The 11,906-nt window shown below is 35.2% G+C and overlaps 1 protein-coding gene across 1 annotated transcript in view; it reads right to left on the reverse strand.

Annotated features, from left to right (window-relative positions):
• The window catches only part of LOC145934508 (uncharacterized), a 69,928-nt gene extending 59,452 nt beyond the window's left edge, over positions 1 to 10,476 (reverse strand). The window contains exon 1 of the mRNA XM_083034977.1: positions 9,369 to 10,476. The gene's annotated coding sequence lies outside the window, so the exon portion shown is untranslated. The remainder of the gene's footprint in view (positions 1 to 9,368) is intronic.
• Positions 10,477 to 11,906: the final 1,430 nt, after the last annotated feature.

Here is an 11,906-nt window from a genome sequence, read left to right on the forward strand (position 1 = left end):
TCCTAAGATTATCCTGAAAAAAATAAGTTCTGACCTATCTTTCTGCCTCTCGCGCTATAAAAAATGTAATATTATTCTATAATTAAAATCTAAATCTAAATCTGTTTTATAAATACTTCGAAAGTTATTATAATTTATATTCTATCTTTAAGAACATCTGATTGTTTCGTTTCAACGATCAGACACGTATTATTATCATTCATTATCGTTCAAGGTTCAACTTAAGTCATATATTCGCGCAGCACTCTCGATCGTCATATATGCGCTTTGCACATTCCTTATACGATGTGGTGATCCTAGGACACCATAGGAAATGGTCGTGGGATGCGGGATGATGGGGCTTTCTCCTTCGCCCACCCGCACATAGTATTCGCACAAGAAATCGATATCGCGTCTGCGCAGCGGTTTAACTTCAAGGCCGTCTATAGGTTAAAATCGAGGGAGAACTGTGGTCGCCCCCCTTATGCAATTTCCGGGTCTTTTCTTAGACTTAAGATCATTTAAAAGAAAAAAAAGAATCTTTAAAAAAGTCTCCTTTTTTCTATTTTTTTGTAATATTTTATATACAACTCAACGGTTCTATTACTCGGTAAAAATACTAAAAAATTTATGAAAATGTCCCCTCTGTAGACATCCTTACATCGCCAATAACGGAGGATCACTCTTTATCCTCATGGGAATCGCATCCTTCTTTACGTTCGCCATTGTTGACGTAAAGAAGCAGCAATCCTGACTGACTTGTGATACAGCATATCACACTGTCATCTACTGAAAATTTCCCTTTATGTAGAATTCTTTTCAAACAATATCACAATGTTAAGCCCAGTTTTTCACAAGCAAAAGATTTTCTATGGGAATTAAAACGAGTAATTAAATCAATTTATTAATGTAAAAAAAAATCTCAATTATTAATATATAGGAACAAAAGAATTTAAAATTTGCAAGCGATGTCATATAATGATTTATATGATAAACACTAGCAAAGTTATAACATTATGATGCAAAGGTGGGTGGAAACAAAGTCTCATACACTTACAAGTAAGTTATTTCTAGCCGAGATACCTAACCATCTTGACCTACACTCTCTGCAATAAAAATATGAAACTCGTCGAGTTTTCTGTAAACACATGAGAGCTATTTATTTTTTATCGATATGTATCTATTTTTCAATCAAAAAGTTATTTCAAAATAAATTAAGAATTCATATTTTCATGAATTAATATTAATAATTATCATCTTTTAACACGTGGAATACAATTATCTTAGGATATCAATATTAATTATTAATATAATTTTTACACGAAGAAAAAATTAGAGCTCAAAAGGTTGAAAATTTATTCCATCAAGATAGCGATCTTAAGTACACAATTTGAGAGCACGTCCGCAGGGAAAAGCATATGTTTTCCCACCGTGATTCCTCAGGACGTCGTCTAGACGTCGTCCTGGAAGCTCACCAAACTGCAACCGGGTCGACCTATATACCGGGTGACCCGAATAATCGACGACCACTGCTGGTCGAAACAGTGAAATGTCTCGTGGTATAACTCGACCGCGTTTTCAAAAAACTAGTTTTTTTACGGGATATTACAGTCACTCTCACGATTGATATTAATGATATAACTTTTATCCGACATTAGATGATTGAAAAAGAAAAAAACATAAATTCGATAAAACGATTTTAACCGAACAAGGTTTATTAAACGACTTTTACCGAGCAAATAACTCGATTATTTATTACATTCGATTTTAATTATCTATTACACTCGGGTCTCAACACATTAAGAAGAAAGTTTAATCGCGTTTAATATTAAAATGTGCGGCTAACCGTTGCGCAATGCGTTGGCGCAATTTGAAGACACGATTCCGACTTTCGCGCAAGTCATAATGATTTTTGAGTTTCCTTATGAATTTAAAGTCATAATTTCAAATATGTAACTTGGACGCTGCGCGTGCCGGCAGCGAATTATTTTACAGTCGGCAAGCGTGCAGAACTATCACGTAAAATCGTGGAATTGGTGTTGGTTGAGGTAAATATTGATTGTAGCCGCGCGCTGAATACAAAAATGTTTGCGCAATGTAAACCATGTAGGAGCCACTATTTAAATCCGGTAAGATAAACTTAACGCCGCAGCATCTTAGCGTAAAAATGCGTCATTGATTCTGCTCCATCTGCTATTTTTTTCCTTTCTTTTCTCCGTCTTTTTATACGCGTAAAATTATTGTACGTAGTGCACCAAAAGTTTTGTTATTTTTTTCGAGTAATTTTCAAGTGACTATAATTGCGCTGTTCGCTAAAACAACATCTTTTCATATAATTTATTGTACATTTTATAATAAGATAGTTGATATTATAATGCGTCACTTCTTTTATTATTGTTGTATATAATAAACTTTAATACTATTAATAAATTAATTTAATTTTAACTTCGTAATTCATTTTATAATAAACTTTAATACTATTAATATGTATGTGTAGACATTCTCTCTTTCTCTCTCTGTTGTTCCTATCTATTATTTTCAAATAAATAAAAATGAAAAAATTTTGATTATCAAAAACAATTTAATTATTTTATTTTGTAGCTAAGCAAATATATATCGTGAGAAGGACAAACAAACCGCTGATAAGTCTGTTAAAATAACCCCAACGAATCGAAATGACTCAACGGAGAAAGGTATCCTTCGCTTTCGAGAAATGTCAACGGCTGCGAATGCAAATGCGAGAGAAAATGTCAGGGAGGTGTTAAGAATATTTTTATTCCAAATATTTTTCACAGTTCCGTATTATGAGTTTTCGCTTGGATAACCGGTTAATATTTTAGCCGCAAGACTTAACCTTCGACACACTTAACCGCTCGTTTTAATTCCGCGAGTAACGACTAGGCATGTAATTGCCAAGGCGGAGTTAATTAATTTTTAATTGAAGACTTTGGTCTCTGAGAGTCTCTCTAGTCTCTGATTAGGCCAGTATTCGATTAGTGTTAATGCAACTTCTTCGCGAATTCAATATTCCACGTCGATGGAGCAGAGGATACCGTTCACTTTATATAGTTTGAAAATATATATTTGACTCGATGACTCATGATTTAATGCTCTATTACCTCGTATCAGAAAAATTCTCATATGCTCGCCGCTTTTATTTAATTAGCCAGATATTGACGAGATATTGGCAGAAACGCGATAAACAAAGTATAAAGCACAAAAGAGAGAAAGAGATGGGAAGAGAAGTAGGAGATAGAGCAGAGAATGATTGCCAGACGTCGCGGCGTCGGCGATATAGTAATGGCTTTCTAGATATAGGCACCATAAGGGGTCGCTTGTACCCCTCTGTGTGTTCACGAGAGAAGAAAATGTTGACTTCAAGAAATTTAGTTTCAATAATCAATCAAAACATTCCGTAGAATAATTTGCAATCATAATATAACTGAAGCCAAAAATATAAATATAAAATAACAAAACTGTCATATTACATAAAAAAAATATTTAATATGTGCTAATTAATTTAAATGTTCAATGAATTATTTAATTAAGCCGATTAAAAACTGTACAACACTTGCGAACGTTTCATTTTCGAAGCTTTTGTCACACGAAGGTATCAATGATGACCATCGCTACCGGGTGAAAGGAAGGAAAAGGCCTAACTGCTTGGCATTGACGGTTTTACGAACGTATCCGAGATCGTCCCTGGACGAGGGTCGGATTGTGCCGAGAATGCTGGGGGTTGCTACCGCGAATCGAGGGGAGAATCCGTCGGGAATGCGGAGAACTCGTGGAAATTGAACGCGCGCATCACCCCCTATTATACCGATTTTCGCGATCGCGACGTGGTCGTCAATGATTGATCTACGCCGAGTGGCTCGATGCGTCTGTCACCATCTGCTCGCTCGTAAAATAGGCAGGGGGGCTAAGGAATGATTCATGCTTTGAACATATAATTTAGTTCGCCCGTATCAAGTCGTGAGTATATCACGAAGCATTAGTTATTTTGAATTAAAGTAGTAAATACATGTATAAAAGCCTGAGCCTCATGAATTCGAACTAAATAAAGCATAGTGTGTATATAGTTAAATCAGATTAAATTTCTTGCTAATAATTTATATTTAGATATATGTCACATTTTTAGCATTCCATATTTTTCGATATATTATTTCGATAACTTCAAAAATTAGATCGAGTACAATAAAAATTCCATTTCAAAAAATTACGCCAATTGACGAACGATTACATTCGTTTAAATTATAAATCAGATATGCAAGTAACTGTGTTTTAAATTATCATACGTATTATATTTATTGTTATTATTCTCCACGCAAACTGTAATCAAAACGATTGAGATCGCGAAGCAGCAGCGTGATATCGCAGAAATGATTGCCGATAATACAATAAGTGGCAGTAAAAAAGTATTAATTCATGGCGATCGCTATTGTTGTTTGTGCTCGACGTCGTACAAAGGAACTTCCAAGACGACTAAATCCCGTTTATGGCGATGCAAGGGGCAACGGAGAGTGTCAGGGCCGCATATCCAAGGATATCTCGATGACCCTGGTAAGGTAACTGCCTTCTCGTTTAATTTTTTTGAGGGATAAATTTATAAAAAACCATGTATGTATACATGTTTGCATATATATTGTGAGTCACATGAGTTTAACATTTTATGACATCGACTAATTTTATTTGTTTATGAGTAAGTTGAAACGTAATATTTTTAAATGATCGTATGATTTTAAAAACCGTGTATGAATAATATTATTCATATTATTTGTCATTAAAAAATATATAATAAGTATTTGATAATTTTTATTTAAAATAGATTTTAAAAATTATTTTAGATTATAAAGTTAAATGTATAATTTTCTTTCTCTCTCATTCTGCATTAATTTGCAAAATTAATAGTAGTAGAATATGCTTACATAATAATCTAATTTAACCATCAATTTCATTGAACTATAACGTTATATTTTCTTGAAGAGTAAAATCTTTTCTGATACGATAAACATTGTAACTTATGTAAAAAATGTAATTATCTCAAAGTTAGAATATTAATAATAATTTCTATAAATAAATAAATAATTTAAAAGGCGCAAATATACTTTGTGGTTAATAATTATAGATATTAAGTTCTTACTTTCCAATTAATATCAGATTGAGTTTGCTTCAACAGCAATTTAATTTTAAGTTTAATCGCCGAGATAGTCGGATAGTTGAAAGCCGGAAAGCTGCGACAGATTATGGCCTCACGCCAAATTCCTTTTTGACTCTATCCGCTCCTGGCTTGAATAGTATATTCGAAGCAACGAGCGCTTTGTTCCGCGTTCCCCTATTCGCAAACGCGGCACAGTTGCAGTAGTAGCGTTCATAATAGTGTTCGCATGATGAGCACGCGACATGTGCGACTCGTTACATGCTTGATTGCCTTATCTCTCGTAACATACGTAGCACACGCGTGTCGATCAAATGCGAAAAACAGCTACGAGAAATTTCTTTCGCGATACTGTGTTTCACATTTTTCTTTTAAATGTTTCCAAATCTCAGCAGAAATATTAGACTCCTTCGATCGATTTTTTTGCTTTCTTTTTCGATAATAACTCAAAATTTAAAAAATTATTAGAAATAAATTAAATCCAATGATTAAATTGTCAATAAAAAACAGAAAAAATATATAATAAAAATAATATTTTGAATTAATTGAATTAATTGAATTTCATAAAATAATAAATTATTCTCGATAATCTTGTAATCTTAACAAAATATATAATCAAACACTCATGTGATTAATGGCTTCCTTATATGAAATCGTCACGTAAATCGATCTTGTCAAATTCATATCTAAATTAAGAAAGAATATTGATTGAAATTAATGAAATAATCTGCTTAAATTGATATTAAAGCCACACATTTTCTTATTATACATTTAATATATTCGTTGCATGATATCTATGTCAGACGATGTATGACGATTTATGAAACCTTTTAGAGACATTTTCTAATTGCCCTGGAATTCAAGCATTTCTAGGTAAAGCCGATTGCATAAAAATCCAGAAAAAAAACAGTATGAAAGAAGAGCTATTATTTCCTTCTTATCGTGGATTATCATGGAAGCACGATATCGCGAAATCCCGTTTTATGTAACGACTTGTTGCCGACGTAACACTCGATAGTCGAATCTACGTGATAAATTCGATAACGCAGTGCAAACAGAAGTGTAATTCAGATACGCAACTGTTCAACACGGTCCATTAAAGACCTTCAACTCACTGTCGTAAATCGAGCTCTGTCGCAATAAACCTTTCGGTGAAAGTCCTCGAATCGTCGTGTAGAATGAACAATATAATCACGGTACACGATGTATTTCCATTATATTTTTGTCGTATGAAAATTAATAGAAAATTGAAACATCTAAAAGTTTAATTGAACAAAGCTGAGAGACATCTTGTATAATGAATGTACACGTTACAAACAACGTGTGCATATGCATGATCTACAAATGCAACGATTGTAAATGACGAGAAAAATAACGTGACTGTATTCTTTATTGCGGTCGGTCGTAAATTTTCTTTGGTTTCGCTCTCGCGCAAACATAGATCCATTATGCGTATATTCATTTCTCGGTTTAGTTTCTGAACTCGACTTATGTAATATTGCGTAGGAGATTTCGTTCGAATAGACCATAGTGTGTTACGCCGAGTCTACAGGCGATTTACTATTTAATTAGTCCCTTGAAAACGTATTATTTGTGATTCACAAATTTACTCTGTTTCTATATATTATTCTTATTGAGATAAGAGTAATAAAAGCGATAATAAAAATAATATTTTGCGAAAAATGTTTAAACATCGATATAATGCGCGTCGGATGCAAAATATTTTCATTCCACAAAAGGAAGAAGCACAACTCTCTCTCTTCAAACGTTCCTTCAACTTGGGACACGGCTACAATCGTACTTAATATTCGAGCAGCACTATAAAGGTACGGTTTTAACGGGTCACTTCCGGTACTCGAGCCCTCGTGTGTCGAATAAAAAAAATAACGACGTTATATAACTCGTTGAGAAAAAAATCGTAAGCTCATGACAGACAGTAATTTGTGTGACTGTATAGATATAATATATAATTTGTCGACTGTCCTCGAAATAATATAAAATCGCGATAAAAACGTCAGCTGTTCTCGTCAGTTGCAATCTGCCGTTACGTCGCCTAGCAGAATGATTTCATCACCTAATAATATTATTGGGGATACGAAAATGGAAATTTTTGTCGTTAATATTTGATGTGACAATGAAATCAGATCGATAAAAATTGTATCTTCTAGTATAGCAAATATATAATTTAAACAAAAATTGTTACAGTATAAAGGAAAACAAACACTAGACGCTAGAAAATCAATCTTTTAGTACTCTTTCTTTTACAATTTAATTTTAATAACTTGAAATTAAACAAAATTCATAAATTTAATCAATATAAAGATATTACGTAAATAACGATTTATTAATATCAATTTGGAATTTCCATTGGTTTTTGGAAAACAATTATTTATCGAACCGAAAGTTTTTGACGAATACATTTTATGTGGCCAAAATCAGTGAGACCACTGAGTAATGCAAATATTATAACAGAAATTATAAGTGTTCCGTACACATGTGCGTTTTGACCTTGGTGTCGCGTCCCTTTTGTCGCTTTCAACAATGTATAAAAAAAGTGACCACCTGTGTGTCCCCCTTGCATTCCAGACATCGTATACAAAGTGAGCCTTTGAAAGGTTTTTACGCGACACGCGACGCAATTAGTAAAGGAAAGAAGGAAATATTCGTAGCACAATGTTCTTGACATTTAAAGGGCTCTTGTTCTTTAGCAGTATTCTTTAGCAGTATTCTTTAATTTGATTTATATATAAATATATATTCACGTATTTTATATAGTAGAAACTTCATATCCTCGCATTCTTTATTTGTGTATTTGATATATTCGCGAGTCGATATTTGTGTAATCAGATTAATAAAAATAATAAAATAACAAAAGAAAGGAAAAGCAATCTTTAATTTGCTTTTATATTAAATAGACTTGTAAGAATTATTTACAATCTTTATTTTTAAAAAAATTCACTTCAATTAAAGCAATGTATAACTTTATTCATTTACGATAAGAGCCTTATATATTAAAATTTGATGAAAGTAGAAGATCTGTAATCGTCCGATTTATCGCCTGAGGCAAAACGGTGCAATAATCAAGCCAATAAAATTCCTGAGAAGTCATAGTAAAATTTTACCCTCATACGCGAGAGTAGGCAGAAACATTTCAAGATCACATATAATAGTAAGATAGCTAGAAATTAGCTACACGTAGTCTCTTATTGTAAGATTGTTTTTTTTAGTAATTCATAAAAAATACAGATAAATACATAGATAAATATGCTTGTAAATATGCATTTTTTAATAATCACTAATCCCGAGAATATGTGTATTTTTCAAATAGAAAAAGCAATAATTAGTAATATAAATTATAAAACAATGATTAGGGGCCCTGATTAAAACTCACAATAGTTAGCAGCCCTGAGTCCAGGCTGCACCAAAAAAGTGAATCAGAGCATCGATTCGCAGGAGCAAGATGTATCTAACCAACGTTTTATCCTAACGTTTGATATTTATAGTAACGAATAATAATGATTGCCATTGATATTCAATGACTGTTTTTATTCAGTGTATTCAATGGCAGTTCTTACCAATGTTTCTTTACTCATTTTATATTGCAATTGCAATTCAAAATATTTTCGATATATGCGCAACTTGGTATCTCTTGATCTTTTATTGATATTAATTCGTTAAATTTAATTCGTGTCCATTAGCATGTAAATATCTAATTATGGATATTCGCTATTATAATTAAAGTTATGTATGAAATATAATAATATAAATCCGTTTTCCCTTAGTTGAGATATTTAAAACGTTTAACAGAGTCCTTATAAAATAAGAGAGAGTCAAGAGATCGCAAATTAAAGAATAATTTTTAATAAATATATATAAGCAAAAGTGAAAATATTCCAGTGTTTATTCAGTTTTCATTAACAAAATCTAATTTATCCCTCGCTCTATTATTTCAATTTATCATTCTCAATTATATTACACGTTACTTTTTATTATTTTTATCGTGATATTGCTTCTATCAACAAAAGACATATATCGAAAACAAAGCGAACGTTAAAATACCTGGATTCTACACTGCCTTTCTGCATATAAATCCAAAGTCCGTATATTCACAATGATATTTAAAAATATCGCGATATCGCTTTCCGAAATTATACAATACATGCTGTACTTTTTTTCGACCGTATGCAGAAGAGAGTGATAAGAAGGAAAGTGAAAACTGGCGCGTACGAACCTGCCGAAACGATGTGATGTCGGCGCCGCGGAACAGCTGATCGACTTGTGCGGTGGGTGTCGGCCTCGGCTAACCTCTCTTCCTCCGGCAACCCTATCGCAGCTGCACTTTCTCACGCACTCGATGCACTCGCGATGGAAGATGTTTTTGAGATTACAATTTCGACACGCACACGATTGTTCCCGATTGGCTGGACGGGATCACGATATCTTTCGAATCTCGATCAACACATGATTCTTCGCGATATCGATAAGAGAATCCTTAACAATTTACTTCAATTCACGACTTTGCTGACGATAACACAGGCTATTTGCACGATATGACATAATCCGTTGTCGAGATTTATTACTTCATTAACGAATATTCGCGATGTGATTCTCGTTCTGGTTTTCCTCAACAACGGCACGATTCATTTTCTACAGTTATTTTCACGACGAGTACGAGTATCCGCGTGGCGTGAAAACATAATATTACGATCGGTATACGTCACTGTACAACAACAACACAAATATATACCCGCGGCGTCGCGACGCAATACAGGTTTGCTCCAATAACGACTACCTGTCGGCAGCGTCGCGACGTATATACAATATCACACCCGGCAGGTCCATTTTAACGACGATGCGTCGCGTCGTGCCGATTTGCACCGTGAACTTGGCGCCGACGTTCGGCTAGATTCAGATCGAACGCTATTCACGCGACACTCGTGACGTCAGGCACCGAGGCTGGTCCTGGGGATCGAACGCGGAATCCTCGACGCAGGACATCGGCCGCGCGTCATCGTCCTTACCAGCGTTCGCGTTCATATTCCTCGTACATCCTGATGATGATGATGGAGCGAGCCGAGAGAGACAGCAACGTCGCTCGTTCGATTCCGACGCACTCGCGGCCGGACACCCTCCCCTCCCCCCTCGCCTTTCCGCGGAACCGTCGATTAATCGTACAGCGGGGAGTGTAAAGCTGGCCCCGCTCTATTTATCGTTCGCGCGACCAACGGACGAGGAGCGAGCGCGAAGAAGGCGGGGGCGGCAGCCCGAAGCTCGTCCGGACGAGCCAAACCGAGGGAGCACGAAGGCCGGTTGTTACGTATCTGACGATGCACTCACGGCCGCGGGAAAGAGAAGACTGAAGGTGTCGCTCGGCGCTGCGCGGAATATATGCGGCGCGCGCATGCGCGTCGTACGTCATGGGTGATGCCACAATCGAGACGCGCAACGCGCCCCCTCTATGTATAATCTATGCTCTTAATTATTAACTGAGATGATAAACATCGACTAGATTGCGTACTTACATTGTAGGCAAATAGTCATTAATAAAAAAGTAATAGAGAGACAACAATCGAATTTTTTATGTCGTTTTCTCACTAACGTTTACTTCTTACCTCCGATAAGAATGCGTAATTTATCTAATAAAATAAGTACAATAATCAATAAAATCGGTGATATATATATATATATATTTTTTTTATTCTAAATAATTAATAGAAGAAATAATTAATAAATATATTATATAATCGTTTTTTTTAAAGCTTTTATTTCTAGTTTTACATCTATTTCACGATTTATTATTTATTCTAATAATCTATAAAAACGTACGTTTATCTAAAGATTAATTGTTTCGAAATTGTTTAAACAAGCTGTGATTGAAAAGAACAAAACGCATTGCATATTTGTAGACCCAGAATAAAAATGATTTAATTAATTGAATTTACATGCATATATGAGAAGAGAGAGAGAGACATATATACAGCGTGCGTGTCACATCTCTAAACTTTTGTGCATCATGACTGTTGACTTTATTCGAGACACAAATAATAATTTTTTTAATAATATAATTTTATTTTGTTTCGCAAAACAACATTGTTTCTCGCAATGATAGTCACGTTATTTAAAAATGAAGCGCGCGCGCGCCAAAAATACGTCCCCGTACGCACGTAATTAATTTAATTTGTGAAGTTGGTACCAGTGACTACCAATAGGCGATAGACAATTTCAATTGACCGTTACAGTTGCCGAGGACTCGAGACGGAGAGGATCGCGCGATCTGCGGGGGATCGTCCGTCGTTTTTCGGTTAAGTATTCGCGATCCTCGGCCTTTCCAATCGCGTTGTACGATATTCCTGCATTATTTTCGCAAGACGCAAAGACGTGGCCGAAATATCTCGGCTCTGCACGAGTTTCGCGACAAGTCGGGCGACACGGGACGATCGCCGGTTCGATCGCGCAACTCGCGTACTTGCGGAAAGATTCGCGATTTTTCTTTCCTTTTCATCGTTAAATCAAAGATACGCGACGTTCCGGAAGAGAATTGCTACGCATTGTAAGACAAATTGCGAAAAATAGGCCAAGGACGATGAGGGGGGTATCGCGTATAGTCTGATATTAGGTCCGATAGCCGCCATGATGCTTCTTCATTCGAGAATCGCAGGCGACGCCGAGTCGGTCGAGATGCAACTTCGTATCGTGACGTCTGACGTCACGGGATGAAGTTCGGTTAGAGCGAAACGCGCGCGCCAAGTAGTCGGAAAATGTCGCGAAA

Source organism: Prenolepis imparis, unplaced genomic scaffold (genome assembly GCF_030444845.1).
Source record: "Prenolepis imparis isolate NDT839.2.m4 unplaced genomic scaffold, iyPreImpa1.0 SCAF_3, whole genome shotgun sequence".
Classification (NCBI taxonomy): domain Eukaryota; kingdom Metazoa; phylum Arthropoda; class Insecta; order Hymenoptera; family Formicidae; genus Prenolepis; species Prenolepis imparis.